Below are 18,693 nucleotides of genomic sequence, written 5' to 3'. Positions count from 1 at the left end.
AGAAATTTAATTTAAAGTCCCGAAAAGGTTGCCAATCCTACTCACGGGAGTCTCTTTCAGTCCAAATTTCAGGAAGAAGTCGGCGCTCTCCGCTAATGGCGATGCGGCTTCACTCCACGAGCTGGGTAACGACTCTCAGCTCTGCGCACCCCCGATGCTCCTCCGGAGCCTTTAAAAAGGCTCTTTTGCAGTAAAAGGGGGCGCAAACGATGCCCACCGAGTCTCCTTGTTCACAGGCTTCCGCGCCTGTGATTTTAGGGGTCCCCGCATCGCCGTAGCGATCAGACCCGAACTCGCGGAGCAGCTCCCTCTCCGGAGAACGGAGAGCGAGCCGCCATTAGCGCTGGCGCCAACCGGAAGTCTATGTTGCTGCAATTTTGAGTTATGAAGCATAGACAGCTTGCTCACAAAAAGCTGTCTTATCTGCAGTGATGCAAAGCAGCTGTTTGCACAGAGCTGGTTAATCCTGAACATAGTAAATGGATCAAAGCTAACTGATTGGCTCCATTCTATTTAGGAGCAGTGATGGGGCCAAATTTAAAACTTGAAGAGATTGAAATCTGAGCTCCCACAGTTCCAAAAATGTTCAACCCAATCTGAGCATATAACCCAGCTCATCCCTGTCATTAGGCAACCCCCTCCTCACAAACAAAAACTCTGACACTTGGAAGGGTGGGGGGGGGAGGGAACCAGTATCAGGGAGAGTTCACTGGCCCTTTATCTGGACTGGACTGGGGAAGCTTGACCACAGTACAGTGGTGCCTCGCAAGACAAAAAGAATCCGGTCCGCGAGTCTCTTCGTCTAGCGGTTTTTTCGTCTTGCGAAGCAAGCCCATTGACGGCTTAGCGGCTTAGCGCTATTAGCAGCTTTTAGCGGCTTTTAGCGGCTTATCGGATAAGCAGATAAGCGGCTTAGCGGCTTAGATAAAGGGGGGGGGGAAACCCGCAGGAACTTGCAAGACATTTTCATCTTGCGAAGCAAGCCCATAGGAAATTCGTTTTGCGAAGCACCTCCAAAACGGAAAACCCTTTCGTCTAGCGGGTTTTCCGTCTTGCGAGGCATTCGTCTTGCGGGGCACCACTGTAGTTCAGGCACTGGTGACTTCAGAACTGGGTTTTTGTAATGTGCTTTTGCTCTGGATCTGAAAACTGCAGTTCCTGCTGAATGCTGTATAGCAGCTGAGCAGGAGTGAAACCTTGCCATTGTAGAAGGCCTCTGCTCAGAGATCTGCTCTGGTTGTTGATTTCTTACCGGGCCAAGTTCAAGACATTACTATTAGGGCCAGCTTACTTGAAGATTCACCTTACCCCATACATACCAACATGATTGCTTTGCTCTGTGGAACTATTCATTTCATGCTGGGATGCATGGGATATATGGTGTTGCTTTCATTGTATGGTGTGGATGTGACTTAGGCCTAAATGAGCATCACAAGGCAGTAAGACACTTGGGCATTAAGAAACAGAATTAGCACCTGCATGCAAAAAGGTGAAAGGTTGAGAGACAGTGGCTTTCCCAGTCAAGTAAATACTCGCAGTATATTTATTTCAATTTCCATCTTTGAAAATAAGCCATGCTGAAGTTAATTTCTACTAGTTGTAATTAAATTTTGATGCTCATTCACTGACCCACCTTCTGAGCGTGTGATTGCCTTAGCACTGTACCCCATCTAAATGAACTTCTGGTTGCGGAGACCACAGTCACTAAAGACGATTATTACTTGATGATAAAAATCAATTAACAGTGATTTTTTGATTACAAAACAAGCAATTATTTACTGTCTCTGTGTGCATGCATAATAGCTATGTTAATCACACTCATCAAATGAAAAATTTGTTGTAAGAGCAGATAGGTAGTTGATATTACGGACTCCAATTCACACCTGATCTACAACTTTGGAACACCACATCTTTCAACACCAGTTTTCTTTTATTTTTTTAATAAAAGGAAAGTGACCTGAATTGTAAAACTTCAAAAGGAAGCCCCAAGCAACTATTGGAAAATCTAAAAATATTTCTGAAGAGACTGCATGATGGCAAGTGGTTGAAAACAGAAGCAAAGCAATGAGACAAAGAAAGTTTTTCAAATGCTTTGTTATACATTTTCACTGAGCCAAGTTTCGTGAAGAAGACCAAATGTTCAGTGCATCTTCTCCAAAGAATATGGAATTGTATTTTGACTTTATTCACTTATTTGATTACCCTACACCTACAGAGGTTTTAGGGCAGTGTGACCGGTTCCCCCATGCAGGGGGCAAGGGCACCTTCCTATGCCCTTCCCAAAGCCTAGTTAGTGCTTGGCCAACTTTGAGAAGGAGAAGGAGGAGAAGGAGAAGAAGGCTCTAGGAGCCTGCCAGAGTTTCATGCCTGCTTCCCAAAGCTTAGCGCCTCCCTTGCCCAGCTTTGGGAAGATAGCTTTGCGCTGGGCCCCCCACTTCAAATTTTGGCCTCACACAGGATACCATATTACCAAGGTCCATCCAGGATACCTAGCACTTTTAATTTTTGCTTAATTTGTATTTATTTATTATTTGTTTGCTTGTTTGTTCAGTTGCTGTTTCTATAAACAGGAAGTAGCATTTCTTTCAGTGGGTGAATTTTGGTAATCATGCTTTAAGCCATTTCGAGTTTGTTTGTAGTGTGTGTGTGTGTGCGCATACACAGTGGAACTTTGGTTTTCGAGCGTCTCGGAAGCCAAATGATTAGGAGCCCGAATGCCGAAAACCCAGAAGTGAATGCTTCCAATTTGGAATGCGCCTTGGAAGTCTAATGGTTTTCAATAATAATAATAATAATAATAATAATAATAATAATTTATTATTTATACCCCGCCCATCTGGCTGGGTTTCCCCAGCCACTCTGGGCAGCTTCCAACAAAACACTAAAATACAATAATCAAGGTGTGCTTCTCCATTTTCTCAATGGAATTTGATGACCGCCCATTGCACCTTGGTTGTCGAACATTTTGGAAGTTGAACGGTCTTCCGGAAGGGATTACGTTCGACAACCAAGGTTCCACTGTATAATATCTATGAAATACAAGGTTGATCTTAAAATGTACAGGCATCACAGATTGTGGCCAATGGCATAGAGGAGAACATGGTCATATAACATACTGTGTGAGCTTCATTCGTTCTTATGGATAGCTCAGTGGTAGGACATCTGTTTTGCATGCAGATGGCTTCAAGTTCAAGGAGAGCCACTACCAGTCAGTGTCGACAAATACTGAGCTAGATGATGGTTTAATTCAGTATAAGGCAGCTTTCTATGTTCCTATGGATAACAGAGACTTCAGGCATATTTGTATATTCAAACATACGCTCATGTTGTAGGTTAAAAATAAAGTCTATTGAAAGATTTATATGTGAATGGAAAAAGTGATGTGCACTATTATTATTTATACTATGGATTTTATTTATGCTATGCAATTATTTATTTTGTATGCAATCACTCCTTTATGCTTAAGAAAACCAAAATAAAACTGGTATACAGATACCAAATGTAAACCATGCATTTCTGAAGAGTTTGTAAATGGCTAGTGGAGTGCATGTGACCTTCGAATAAATAATTTTGCCTAATACTGTTTTGTTTTTATTGTGAGAAAATATTGTTGTTGGCATGTGTGGATAAAGAGGAGAGGTGGGAGGCACTGGCCAAGGGAAACCCCAGAGGAGGAAGGCTCAGAGTCAGAGGATTGGTGGTGGGACACGGGGAGGAAGCCGAGGGAGGAGATTGGGAAGAGGGGCTGGATGCTGAAGGGGCAACAGGGTTTAGTGAGCAGGAAGAACCTGGAGCGGTTCAGGGAGCAGTTCAGACTCTGAGCAGAGCAGGAGAGTCAAGAGGCTTCTGAAGAACCCTGGGAGCCTCCCTCTCCTGCTGTGACAAGCTCCCCCCCCCCGCACCCCTTTCTCCAAGAACGTGCAGAGTAATGAGGAGAGCAGAGCAGAGGTCAGAAATGGGCAGACACAGTTTGAGACTGTTTGGGAAACATCCAGAAGAGGGGTGGAAGGCAGGGATCTTCAGCCTTGCCAACTGCTCCTTAGGTGCAAGACCTACTGGGAATGTTCCCAAGTTGTATGTCATTTCCTTGAATAAAAAGTTAACTTCACTGACAATGGAGCCCTGCATCTTTTGTGCTGACCTGCATCTGACTCTAGCTGTGACATCCATCTCTCTTGAGCAACAATGGAGTGCAGCTTCTGGTGAAGTCAAACCTCTGGGTTAGCAGCACTGAAGCGACCACCCTGGACAGTGCCCTAGGCTGACCAGAGGACAAGACCTCTTGGCCTCACTGATGTACTCCAAAGGAAAGCAGAGCAATTTGTTGTTTAGTCGTTTAGTCGTGTCCGACTCTTCGTGACCCCATGGACCAGAGAACACCAGGCACTCCTGTCCTCCACTGCCCCCCGCAGCTTGGTCAGACTCATGCTGGTAACCTCGAAAACACTATCCAACCATCTTGTCCTCTGTCGCCCCCTTCTCCTTGTGCCCTCCATCTTTCCCAACATCAGGGTCTTCTCCAGGGAGTCTTCTCTTCTCATGAGGTGGCCAAAGTACTGGAGCCTCAGCTTCACAATCTGTCCTTCCAGTGAGCACTCAGGGCTGATTTCCTTCAGAATGGAGAGGTTTGATCTTCTTGCAGTCCATGGGACTCTCAAGAGTCTCCTCCAGCACCATAATTCAAAAGCATCAATTCTTCGGCGATCAGCCTTCTTTATGGTCCAGCTCTCACTTCCATACATCACTACTGGGAAAACCATAGCTTTAACTATACGGACCTTTGTTGGCAAAGTGATGTCTCTACTTCTCAAGATGCTGTCTAGGCCTGCCATTGCCCTTCTCCCAAGAAGCAGGCGTCTTTTAATTTCGTGGCTGCTGTCACCATCTGCAGTGATCATGGAGCCCAAGAAAGTAAAATCTCTCACTGCCTCCATTTCTTCCCCTTCTATTTGCCAGGAGGTGATGGGACAAGTAGCCATGATCTTCGTTTTTTTGATGTTGAGCTTCAGACCATATTTTGCACTCTCCTCTTTCACCCTCAATAAAAGGTTCTTTAATTCCTCCTCACTTTCTGCCATCAAGGTTGTGTCATCTGCATATCTGAGGTTGTTGATATTTCTTCCGGCAATCTTAATTCCGGCTAGGGATTCATCCAGCCCAGCCTTTCGCATGATGAATTCTGCATATAAGTTAAATAAGCAGGGAGACAAAATGCAGCCTTGTCGTACTCCTTTCCCAATTTTGAACCAGTCAGTTAATACTATAATACTGGCTGCAGGAGTTGCCTGAAGGAGGCATACAATGTACCATCCAACCATCTTCGCGACTCAGGACTTGTGTAGGGTTTACTCCTTAGTCTTTTTTCTCCTGAAGATATCCTGCAAGGGCAGTGGAGGTTTAGGATCAGAGTTTCCCTTCTCCTAGATGGGCTACATTCCCAGGTTGATGGTCCCCATCTGCCCCTCACTTCCCTCTACAGCACATGCAGAAACCACCTTCCTGACCATTGGACCCATTATTGGTCTCATCTCCTCAACCTGGTGGTGCCTGTCTTCACATGCATGGGAAGTCCCTAATTCACCAAGGGTTTGAGACCCATCAACTACCCTCACCTGGTTTAACCGGCCAGTCAAAGCCATTTCCCAGGGTGTGGCTGCTGTCATATGCTGACAGCTTTTAGGAGCCACAGGTGGAAGCTGAGTGCAGGGTGGGAACCAAAGGTGGACAAACTATCCCAGAAGGAGCACAATGTGTCCCACACCAGAGGAACTATCCCTCCCCTAACACCCCATGCACCCCTATAATAATATATACTATGATAAATATACAGTATTTGTAGCAGGGCTTTCGCAGGATAGCACTTATTGACCTTTGCCTTCTCAAACATGATTTTCTTCTCTAACCACATTTCATGAATTTCATATTGTAGAGATGGGATGATCAAAATTATTATTCTGGGAAATCCAGAATTCATTAGCATTTTAATGCACATTTCCCACAATATTCACATTTCTGCAAACGATTTCCCCTAATACCATGAATTTAGGTATGCCATTTGCAGTGACTTATTCATGTTAATGCACTTTTCTCACTATTATATATGGATTCCACAGATGGATTTAGGAATGAGAACAAAACATTCACCCTCAGTCCTGCATGACTAGGCATTCAGTGAATGGGGAGGCCTTAAACAGGTGCAGCAATGCTTCCACATGATTATTTGGATGTCACAAGGCAATCAACAAGTGGATAGGAATAAGTTTTTCTCCTTTTGTCCCAGTATTAGAACTCAGGGGCCTCCAATGAAGATGAATGTTGGAAGAGTCAGGAAAGACAAGAGAGAGCCCTTCTTGACAGAGTACATAGGTAAAAGATGGAATTTACTTCCACAAGGTATGGACCAACTTAGATGGCTTTAACAAAAGATTAGAAAGAATCATAGTGGATAAGGCTATCAATGTCTACTGGCCATGATGACTATGTTTTCCCTCCACTGTTGTAGAGTAAACACCTCTGAATATCAGTTCCTGTGAAATTAAGAGAGAAGAGTGCTATTGCACGCATGTCCTGCTTTCACGCTTCACATAGGCATCTGGTCCTTAAGTTCTTAAAATAACTGTGGGCAATTATGCAAAAGCAGTTTTTGTATTTTAGATCTTACATTTTTCCAGGAAACTTTTTCAGGAGGATCTCTGAGGGAGACAATGTCTGTTGCTGCGAAGTGGAGAGAACGGCTGTTGCAGTAGGGTTCTGCTTGCTGGCCCTCAGCGGCATCAAGATGCAGGATTTTGGCTTGATACAGGAGGGCTCGTCTTATGTTCCTAACCAGTTAACACTTTTAAAGCAGAGGCAAGGAACCTGTGATGTTCCAGATGTTGCTGGACTGCAACTCCAATCATCCCTGGTCAGGCTGACAGGGCTGAAGTTGTAACCCACCCACCCACTTCGGGGGGGGGGCACTAATTCCCCATCCCCTTTCTATTGCAGATTTTTTTTTTTTTTTTAAATCCTACTGGGCACAAGCTAAAGAAGCATCACACCCCCCAGACAACCCTGCAAAACAAACAAACAAATGAAATCATCATCATTATTTATTAAATTTATATACCACCCTATACCCGCAGGTCTCAGGGGGGTTCACAAGATAAAATTACAATATAAAACACAAAATACATATTCAAAATATAAACAGAAACAGCTGAATAACCCCCCCCAACCCCCCCCCACATTAAAACTGTTTAAAAATTTATAACAACAACAAGCACAATTAAAAAGCAGTTTAAAAGAATAAATGCCTAATTCTTGTTCGGGAATCAGAAACATCAGAAAACATTCCCTGTGCTGCACTGAGTGGGGACATTTTCTGCACTTCCTGATTAGTATTTTCACTGATTAGGTTGCAGATAATCCACTGATTAAAGTGCTCTTGGCTATTTTGGAGTGTCACATAAATATACATGAATGCAATAGGAGGGGAAAAGAGTAAACAGACAACAAAAACCAGATCTATTAACATGTTCTGTTTTAAAGAAGGGTTATATAAGACAGCTGGCTGCATTCAACGGTAGCTGCTCAGTTGTGGCTGGTACCCATTTGGACTGGTATGGTATAAGGCAGGCATGCCCAAAGTCCGTTTTGGGGGTCTAATCCGGCCCGCCGGTCAGTTTAATCCAGCTCCTGTGGCAGGTAAAATCCCTGAAAAAGCTCAACAACTTAAATCCTAAAAAACCAACTTCAATCTTAAAAAAAGCTCAACTTTGGTCGGCCCTCATGCATGTTCACTTCATCAAATCTGGCCCTCTTTAAAAAAAAGTTTGGGCACCCCTGGCGTAAGGCAAGGAGTCGAGCAGTAGGTGGAGCGAGATCCAATGACAGCCAGAGCCAACTATTTCTAGTTTTGTTCCTATCGTCTTCCTTTCACAGTTCTACAAAGGCAATAGTGAGACTGAGGAGGACGGTGACAGCTAGGACTACAACCCTCTGGACCAGTTGTAAGCAAGAACACAGGTAGGTGGAGGCTGAGGACAGTATGTGTTCTGAATGTGCAATGCCCTAATTGCCCAGAAGGACCAGTCTCTTTAGTGACAGTCTGCTGAAATACAGAATCGATTAGCAGAACAGAGAGGAGGCAAATTGTAGGTGATTACCCTCCACCCTGTCATCGTTCCCTTCCCCAGAAAAAAACAACAAACTTATTCTGAAGATTTTCCCTTGGAATGTATTTTGGGGCGTGGGATGAGGCCCTACAGGCAGGAGGAGAGGACCACCAGTAGCTTCCTCTCCCTGTTCTACTGAATGATTCCTTCCATCAGCAGTCACTGCTGGATGGCACCCACAATCCTTACTCCCATGGAAAATGTAGAACAATGTCTGCAACGACATTTCACAAAATGCCAAATGACAGAAGATTTTCAAATTTGGATTTGCTGTCAACATTTGCTCACAAAATTTGACATCAGAATGTCAGGATTGAAAGCTGAAAATTTTACACACCCACACCCCTTTGGTCAGTCTAAGTTGATTTTTCGTAGTTGGCTAAGTCAATGAATAAGGTTAATATAAAATTGAATTAATTAGCTTGCAGACAATCTAAGAGATGCTGTCACATACTAATTGCTCCCCCATAGCGCCCAATCTCTCCTGCTACATGCCATATGTTTTCAAATGCTAACTGCAACCGCACAATAACATTCACATTCATACATTATGTGAATTTCAGTCAAATTTTCATTTAAAAATTGCATACTAGGGGAAATTCACATTTAAATGCTGGTGAGTTTTTTTAATGACATTTAAAATAAATATTCACAAACCAATGTCAAAATGTGGAGAACTGAATTTAAGACTAGAAAAATGAGAAACCGAGAGAAACAGAAATCAACCAATTTGTCAGTCCCTGCCCTCACGTTCTATTTGCAGGCTTCCTATAGGGTGGCCACTGTGAGAAAGAGCATGCTGTAGTAAATGTGCCCTCTGTCTGAGCCAGCAAGACTTTTCTTACATTTTCATAGGAATGACTAGAAATAGTAGCAAACTTTACAGCATAGACAACAGTTCATTAAGATTAATCACTGAGCTTAGTGTTATAGTATAACATTCTGGGAGTTCCATCATTGCTCCATCCCTGCATTCATTCTCCCATGTTGTCATCAGTAAACTCTGGGGCATAAAGGCCGGATGCATGTAACAGCAAGACAATGCACATCACAGATGTGTCCAGTTGGCACTCTCCTCTATTAAATGATGGGAATGTACACAAGCTGTGTGCGTATGTGTCTTTATAAACACTTATGCATGACTCTGCAGCTCTCCTGATCTGAAATAGCCTCCAATTCATAAAAGACCCAGCAGGTAATGTTATCCTCCTTGACCCTTTCAGTTCTCTACTGTCCACTTTCATTTCCTCACCTTTTCACACCTTGCAGCATCCACAATGTGTCTCTTTGTTGTTCACTCTCAATAGCAGAGATCTGAGCCTTGGACTTGGAATGTCAACATACAAAGGATAACAAGAGCTCTGCTGGATCAGACCAAGGTCTATTTGTCTAGCATTCTATTTCCATCAGTGGTCAGGCGGATGCCTCTAGAAAACCCAGGAATAGTGCATGAAGGCATTTCATTAGACAATGTGATTTTGCCCTGTGCTTTTATTGAATGTGTTCTGTGCTCAGGTGTTCCCTGAGAAAAATGCTGGTTTTGATGCTGTAGTAAATTTTACCCAACACGTTCATGCTATAAGGCACACTATCGTTACTGGTGAGCAGGACCCAAAGGCAAAAGTGCGTAGAGCAACAAACGTAAATTTCACCACTCTATCCAGCCAGGCAAGAAACATTCCAGGAAGGGTGCAAAGCAGTGTATGGGAGGGCATGGCCTGGGTGTGTGACCCAGGAGAGGTGGGGCCGAGGGAGAGTGCTGAGGGCCATTTAGAAAGGCGTAGAGATTTGCTTTGTCCTCTGAGACCTCCCTCCTTATTTTGATGCTGAAGAACTGGCCACAAAAGTCATGACACATTAGTATTTGGTGAGTCAAATTTCCCTCTTCATTGTTGTGGGACCATCACACCCCCTTTAAAACTGGAGAGGGAAATTCAGCACATTATTATCACAATCACCACCATCGTCATTGTCTTCTAAGAATTTGAGAGGGAGGGGAGTTGAATTAACTTTCTAAATCTACTTTCTGGCTGAGGTGGTCAAACATAGGGCCTCTATTTTTTTACACTTAAAAAACACACACCTTAGTGGTTGTTAATCACAGCCAACAAGACTGAGTTTCTTCTGGCTATGCTCCTTTTCCTGTGCCAGTCAAATTCCCATGGAAATGATGGTCGGCAGCGTAGTTTCCATGGTGATCTGGCTCAGGAAGTAGAGCACAGCCGGAAGGAAATCAGAAAGTTGTGGGGTTGTGGAAACTGAGGTATAAAGAATAAATATATTAAAATGCTCAGAAACTATCTCTGTTTCTTGCACAGTAGCAAAGTTAGATGGTGTGATTTGTTTCTTCAATGCATTTTTATAATTTGTTTATATGTTAGAAGACCTCTAAGGGTTAAAGTCAAAGAGTTCAAGAGAAGCAGAGAAGGGGGTGCTGGATACTGAACCCCCATGCAGCTTCCAATGGAAAAGGGGTGTGGTTTAAGCACCCCGGTCACCCCCCCCCCAGCTCTCACAATGGTGAGCGCAGCTCAGCAGCCAAAACATACCTACACCCCAGGTTGTGCCAATATCTGTGAAGGCCACGCCAGAAACCCAAGGGGGCAGGAGGGGGACATTTTTCAGTCCAGTGGTTGCATTTTCTTCCACGCAACACTAGTCAAATGCACAAATGAACAGAGCAATGAAAGCAAGCCTTATGTTTGCTCAGGAAGCTGTTCAAGGAATGACATGCAGAGAGAAAGTTAGCATCTCAGGAAAAAAGCACTTTTTCATCCATCAATCAATCATTTATTATATTTGACTGAAAGCCATTACAAAAGCACTAAACCCAATAACCCAAATTATAGCTCCCAGATTCTTTGGGGGAAGAAGCCAGGTGGATGCCATGTGAACTCAGTGATGTGTCAAGTGATGGCTACATACTACCTCCAGGTTCAAAGGCGGCATATTTCTGTATATCAGTTCCTGAGAATCATGAGGGCTGTTGTGGTCAGATTCTGCTTGCAGTTTTTGCACAGGCATCTGTGAGAACGAGATGCTGAACTTGGGCCACTGGCCTGATCCAGGCAGCTTTCTTATGTTAAAAATGAAGACTTCCAAGAGAATACTTTTAATCTCGCACTCCAAGAATTGCTGCAAGTTTCAGAAAATCACATAATGCACTCCAAAATCAGAAATTTTGAAACGACTCCAGCACTGTGGCATTTTACTTTTTCTACGCATTTCTTATCTGAACTATGTTCTGGCAGTTTCTTTGAGTATCTTTTTTCCAAATTATTTTTATTTGGTAACCATTTCTCCATTTCTGAGGAAGGAACAAAAACATTCCAAGGTCTCAGTGCCCCTGACTTAAGAGTCTGACTCCTCAGCCCTGCCTACCAAGCGCTCACGGGCTGGTGTGCCTTTGAAGGTGACTCGGAAACTACAACTAATCCAGAATGCGGCAGCTGGAGGGGTGACTGGGAGTGACCACCGGGTCCTAAAGGCTCCCAGTATGTTGCCAAGCACAATTCAAGGTGTTGGTGCTGACCTTTAAAGCCCTAAATGGCCTCAGTCCTGTATACCTGAAGGAGCGTCTCCACCCTTATTGTTCTGCCCGGACACTGAGGTCCAGCGCCAAGGGCCTTCTGGCGGTTCCCTCATTGCGAGAAGTGAGGTTACAGGGAACCAGACAGAGGGTCTTCTCAGTAGTGGCGCCCACCCTGTGGAACACGCTCCCTTCAGATGTGAAGGAAATAAGCAGCTATCCTATCTTTAAAAGACATCTGAAGGCTGAGTTTTCAATATTTAATGCTGTACTGTTTTTGACATTTGATTGGGAGCTGCCCAGAGTGGCTGGGGAAACTCAGCCAGATGGGCGGGGTATAAATAAAAAAATATTATTATTATTATTAAAAACAAAACAGTATTTAGGCAAAATTATTTATACACCGGCACATGCACTACACTAGCCATTTACAAACCCTTCAGGAATGCATGGTTTACATTTGGTATCTGTATACCAGTTTTATTTTGGTTTTCTTAAGCATAAAGGAGTGAATACATACAAAATAAATAATTGCATAGCATAAATAAAATCCATTGTATAAATAATAATAGTGCACATCACTTTTCCAGTCACATATAAATATTTCAATGGACTTATTTTTAACCTACAACATGAGGGTATGTTTGAATATACAAATATGCCTGAAGGAGCGTCTCCACTCCCATTGTTCAGCCCAGACGCTGAGGTCCAGCTCTGAGGGCCTTCTGGCAGTTCCCTCCCTGCGAGAAGTGAGGTTACAGGGAACCAGGCAGAGGGCCTTCTCAGTAGTGGCACCCTCCCTGTGGAACGCCCCCCCCTCCCGTCAGATGTCAAGGAGATAAAGAACTACAGAACTTTTAGAAGATACCTGAAGGCAGCCTGTATCAGGAAGTTTTTTATGTTTGACATTATTTTTTATATTTTGATGGAAGCCTTCCAAAGTAGTTGGGGATAAGTAATAAATTATTATTATTATTATTATTATTATTATTATTATTATTAATTTAACTAAGAGAAAAGTTGTGAACTAAGCGCACGAACAAGATGTAGTGTGTTCACCATTTCATGTTTTACTGGAAAACCTTAGGTCACTGTTAACTGGTAGGCAGGGCCTTGGGGGGGGGGAAATTCCCCCTTGAATCTGACTTATGACTTCAGCACTGCCACTACAGAGTGACAGTGTCATCATAATTTCACCATGGCAACCAGCTGCTTCATTTCCACTTATTTGAAAGGCGGGCCAGTGAGTACTTATTTTATTTATTTATTTTTGTATATAATATTTATTAAGTTTTCCATTTTTGTCCCAGCCAGGCAGAGAATCGTTACAAGAGGCAGACAGCAAGGAGTACATCTTTGTAAGAAGAAGAAAAACATACACTAGAGAGAAGGAATAAATAAATAAATAATTTATATTACTTTTTCATTCCAGGGTTGGAGAAATAAAGCCCAACTTGCAATAAATTTGTCTGCTTGACTACTACTTAATGCTATCAGATTTTTCTCAACCAGTCTGTTATGGCTGGAGGATTTTTATTCTCCATTGTTCTTCTTTCGTTAATTCTCTTTCATTAATTTTCCTTCACAGTTTAACTCTTTGGTTCATGAGTGAGGGGCACTTTCTGTGACGAAATCTGATAAGATCTTTATTGGCACTGGCTGGCTAATTACTTTATGGCCCCAATTAGCCCCAGTGGTCCGGCACGCTTCCCAGCCAAGCCGCGCAGACCTTCTTCTCTCCAGTTTCGCCTTGCAGAGTAAAAACACAGCGGATCAAAACTGTTGCAGTCTGCTTCAGATCCAAACACACCAAGCACCTGTATGTCCAAATTCATCAGTTCTTTATTGCAGCAAATATTTACAGCTCAGCATTTCTCAGATTCTCCTGGACTGCTAGCATTCATGGCGTCCGTCTCCCTCAGAGACCAAGAGAGAACAACAAGTAGAGCTCCTCCCTCCTTCCAACCGTCAGAAGAATGGGAGGCACACTCAGAACAAAATTTAACCCAGTAAGTTCTGAATCCCAACACCCCCTCTTGCCTCCATTCCTGAGGTGATTTGTGGATGTACTGATGCAGACCTCTGTGAGATCAATCCCTTCCCCAATGCCTTGCGCCCTCTCCTGGCGTTCCTGTCAGGCATCTGTGGAACATCCTCACAACTCTCAGATTCGCACTGTGCGAAACTTACCCACGCACCCGTGGCCTGATACCTCTCAGGTGGAATTCCCTTCGTTGTGCGACTGGACCGCCTGGGCACAAACTCAGGCACTTCCTCTGACTCACTGTGGTCAGCAGGTGTGTCCTTTGCATCCTGGGATTCCCCCTCTGACTTAACACGTCTTCGAACCCTTGGAATTACCCTCACAGGAGAACTAGGCTCACTCTTGGGCTCCCTTTTTACAACTTGCGGAGATGCCCCATCCTGCTCCTGACTTTGGTCAGTGAGCTGATCGTCATCAGCAGACTCAGCCCCTGGCTCTCCTTCCTCCTCATCAGAACCTTCCTGCTCTGAATCAGAAAGACATTCTGAAAGAATATCGCGTCTGGCAGGGGTCTTTGACCTTTCCTCCTGCTTACAGAACTCAGCGTGTTTACTGATCAGCAGCTTACTCTGATCACCTGACGGGTACGCAAACCTCCATGCACGAGCCGTTGGCTCATACCCACAGAAGATCATTTTCTGGAACTTGGGTTCACCTGGCCCTCGCAAAGCTTCAGGCACTGGCAGCGAGGCCGTTGATCCGAACGCACGGAGGAAGTGTACCTGAGGCTTCCTCCCATGAAGCATGAAAAACGGTGTGTCTCCTACCACTGAATTGTAGGACCGATTCCAGGTGAAGCTCACATATTTAACTGCCTCCATCCAAAACCTTGGAGATAACCCAGAATCTGACAGCATCACCTGTGCAGCTTTAACCAGAGCCTCACTTCTGAGCTCTGCCACCCCCCTCTGTTGAGGAGAAGTCACTGTGTGACTTATCCCTTTCTTGTGAAAGAACTTCTGCAAAGCAGACCCAGTAAACTGTGAACCTCTGTCACTAGCAATTTCCCTGACTCTGGTGGAGAACCTTAGTTCCACCTCCTCAATCCAACGTCTAATCAGCTGTGCTGCATCTTCCTTGGATTTGAGACCATGTGTCCAGGTGTTCTGTGAAAAATCATCCTGCAGCGTCAGCAGAAACCTGGCCCCTCCCAAACTTGGTTCCTTCATGGGACCCAACAGATCTATGTGCACAAGATCAAAAGGTTTTGTGGTTACCCTCTCCACCCTGGGGTAACTGCACCCTCTTATCTTTGCCTGTCTGCAAGCCTGACAATCTAGGACTCTTGCACATTCCTCAATTTTACATCCTTTGGAAACCTCAGGTAGCACCTGTAGTTCTTCAAGACAAGCATGTGCTGTCTTCTTATGCCACGCACAAGAACATGAAACATGAGTGGGAACTGTAGCACGCAAGGCTTGTGCTTTCTCAACCTTCCCCTCACCCTCCAGAGACGTTTTAAGAATGAAGAGATCATTCTGCCCCTTTGCAACTCTGACCAGTTGCTTCCCTCCTTTGGAGATTGTACAAAAATCGTGTTCAAAGCAAACCTTAAACCCCTTTTTCAACAAATAAGGCACAGATAAAATACAGTGTTGCACTCCTGGCACAATGCAAACTTCCATCTGCTCCTGCAAAACAGAAAAAAAGACATTTGCAATGTTATTCACATTTTTCTTTTCCCCACTTGCAAACTGAACAGTTTTCCCAGCCGGAATTGCCGTGCAATTCCACATCTCGACTGCAGGGGTCTCTGGGATCAGGTTGCAGTTAGCTCCTGAGTCGATTAAAAAACGAAAGTTAGTGTGTCTCTCAGAGTTGTTCTCAAACAATGCCATACTGGCAACAAACGTCCCGCTGCCCCCTCCCTTTGGGCTTCTGCAGCAGTTCTGTCTGGTTGTCTTGGCAACCAACTCCCCCTTGCTCAGGACCTTGGCAGCTTCCGTAGAAGTAGCCTCCTCCGTTGCCTTGGAGATCGGCCTGGCCTCTGCGTTCCCACGCGACTCTTTAGGCCTTATCTTCACTTTGTCCAGGTGGCCGACCTTGAAGCGTCTAGCTCTCCGCAGCCTTCCAGACTTTGGCTGACGACAATCCCCAGTGGAAAAATACTGCCCAGGGCTCCTTTCAGCTGGCCTGGCCCCCCTTCTTCCGGAAGAGCCCTCTGTGCCAGCCCTGCCCTCGCTGAAACTGCGTTTCACTTCAGCACTCACAGTGGAAAACTTTTGAAACTTGCCTTTGGAATTCTCAGCCCCCCCCGACTTGCACCTCAGGGACTGGGGCTACAGCCATTTCTAGGCTCTGCATGACTTCTTCAGGGCCCTGGCATCCTGCTGAAGTTTCACACAAACTTCTCAGCACCTCCCAGGCAGCCCTTGCTGACTTTACGCCCTCCAAACTGGGCAAGAGTGATGCATGTACGCATGCTTTTAGCATAGCAAGCTCTCTTTGCATTCTCTGCTGGCTATCTTCAGGCAACGCAGCCTCAAAGCCTGTAATGTCTGTCAGGGGAAGTGGCTCTTTCTGGCTTACATCCCAAAGCCCAGTAACCAGAAACCAACCCCTTACTCTTCTGGACCAGGTTGCCCAACTTCTTAAAGTGAGCTTTTCAAGCGGAACGTCCTCAAGGACCTGGCTGTCTGCCATTCTCTCCTCTTCCCGGGGCCCCAGCTGTACTCACGTATCACCAGCTCTCCGGCACCCGATTTCTCTGCTGCTCTCTCAGCTCTCTGCCTCTCAGCATCAGGCAAAACACAGCGTCCCAGCCAGCTGCTCTCTCAACAACTCTTGCCTCTTGGCAGCAGGCAAAACACAGAACGCAGACCTCCGCTTCGTCTAGCGTCCTCCCAGCTCTTCAAAGCTGACTTCAAAGCACCGGCAGACTTTTCAGCAACAGTTTTATTAGCGGTAATTAGGTCCTCCATAACCTGTGACGAAATCTGATAAGATCTTTATTGGCACTGGCTGGCTAATTACTTTATGGCCCCAATTAGCCCCAGTGGTCCGGCACGCTTCCCAGCCAAGCCGCGCAGACCTTCTTCTCTCCGGTTTCGCCTTGCAGAGTAAAAACACAGCGGATCAAAACTGTTGCAGTCTGCTTCAGATCCAAACACACCAAGCACCTGTATGTCCAAATTCATCAGTTCTTTATTGCAGCAAATATTTACAGCTCAGCATTTCTCAGATTCTCCTGGACTGCTAGCATTCATGGCGTCCGTCTCCCTCAGAGACCAAGAGAGAACAACAAGTAGAGCTCCTCCCTCCTTCCAACCGTCAGAAGAATGGGAGGCACACTCAGAACAAAATTTAACCCAGTAAGTTCTGAATCCCAACACTTTCCGTCAGTTCCCCCCTCTCTTAACAATCCCACTCCTGAGGTATCCCAACTGGTATAACAGACCCAGGGGATCACCTCACCCCTTGCTACTGGTTTGGGAGTCTTCTTCTCCTAGAAGAACTCTCCCCTCCTGGCTAGTATGAGACCGACCCAGGGAGTCTGTCTTCCCACAGCTCCTACCTCTCCCTGCTCAGACTCAGCCCTCCAGATAAGTCCTGTCTGTATATCTTCCCCAGACCCTCAACCCTCAAGTCTTAATACCTAAGCTATGAGGCTCCTTCCTATAGCTATAGATATCTCTTCAGAAAGGATGTTCCACTCAAATTCTAAACAACTCTCTCCGACAAACACTGAGGTCCAGCGCCAAGGGCCTTCTGGCGGTTCCCTCCTTGCGAGGTTACAGGGAACCAGGCAGAGGGCCTTCTTGGTAGTGGCGCCCTCCCTGTGGAACACCCTCCCACCAGATGTCAAAGGAAAAAACAATTACAGTCATATCTCAGGTTACAGGCACTTCAGGTTGCGTTTTTTCAGGTTATGGACTGCCAAAACTCGGAAGTATCGGAATGGGTTACTTCCGGGTTTCGGTGGTCGCGAATGCGCAGAAGCGCTAAATCGCATCCCGCACGGATCACGTTCGCAACCCGAGCGTCCACTGTACCAGACTTTTAGGAGACATCTGAAGGCAGCCCTGTTTAGGAAAGCTTTTAATATCTGAAGGACTATTGTATTTTAATATTTTGTTGGAAGCCACCTAGAGTGGCTGGGGAAAACCAGCCAGATGGGCCAGGGGATAAATAAATTATTATTATTATTATTATTATTATTATTATTATTATTATTATCCTACTTCCTGTCTCCCATCTCAAATCAAGCCCTATCCCTTAACCTGATCCCTGTCTAACATCTCAAAGCAAGCCCTATGGGGTAACTGTGCCCCTGAAGGACCAGGTGTGCAGCCTGGGAGTCATTTTGGACTCACAGCTGACCATGGAGGCGCAGGTCAATTCTGTGTCCAGGGCAGCTGTTTACCAGCTCCATCTGGTACGTAGGCTGAGACCCTATCTGTCTGCGGACTGTCTCGCCAGAGTGGTGCACGCTCTGGTTATCTCCCGCTTAGACTACTGCAATGCACTCTACGTGGGGCTACCTTTGAAGGTGACTCGGAAACTACAACTAATCCAGAATGCGGCAGCTAGACTGGTGATTGGGAGCGGCCGCCGAGACCACATAACACCGGTCTTGAAAAACCTACATTGGCTCCCAGTACGTTTCCGAGCACAATTCAAAGTGTTGGTGCTGACCTTTAAAGCCCTAAACGGCCTCGGTCCAGTATACCTGAAGGAGTGTCTCCACCCCCATCATTCTGCCCGGACGCTGAGGTCCAGCGCTGAGGGCCTTCTGGCGGTTCCCTCATTGCGAGAAGCAAAGCTACAGGGAACCAGGCAGAGGGCCTTCTCGGTAGCGGCACCCGCCCTGTGGAACGCCCTTCCAGCAGATGTCAAAGCGATAAACAACTACCTGACATTCAGAAGACATCTTAAGGCAGCCCTGTTTAGGGAAGTTTTTAACGTGTGATATTTTAGTGTATTTTTGGTTTTTATGGAAGCCGCCCAGAGTGGCTGGGGAGGCC

General features: G+C 45.3%; 1 protein-coding gene across 1 annotated transcript in view; it reads left to right on the top strand.

Annotated features, from left to right (window-relative positions):
- LOC307204597 (uncharacterized protein) overlaps nucleotides 1–18,693 on the top strand; it is a gene marked incomplete at its 3' end in the record, with an annotated part of 145,103 nt that overhangs the window by 106,384 nt on the left and 20,026 nt on the right. The window lies entirely within an intron of this gene.

The sequence above is a fragment of the Podarcis cretensis genome (genome assembly GCF_951804945.1).
Source record: "Podarcis cretensis genome assembly, chromosome: 15".
NCBI lineage: Eukaryota > Metazoa > Chordata > Lepidosauria > Squamata > Lacertidae > Podarcis > Podarcis cretensis.
This window is presented reverse-complemented; position numbering and strand designations above follow the sequence as displayed.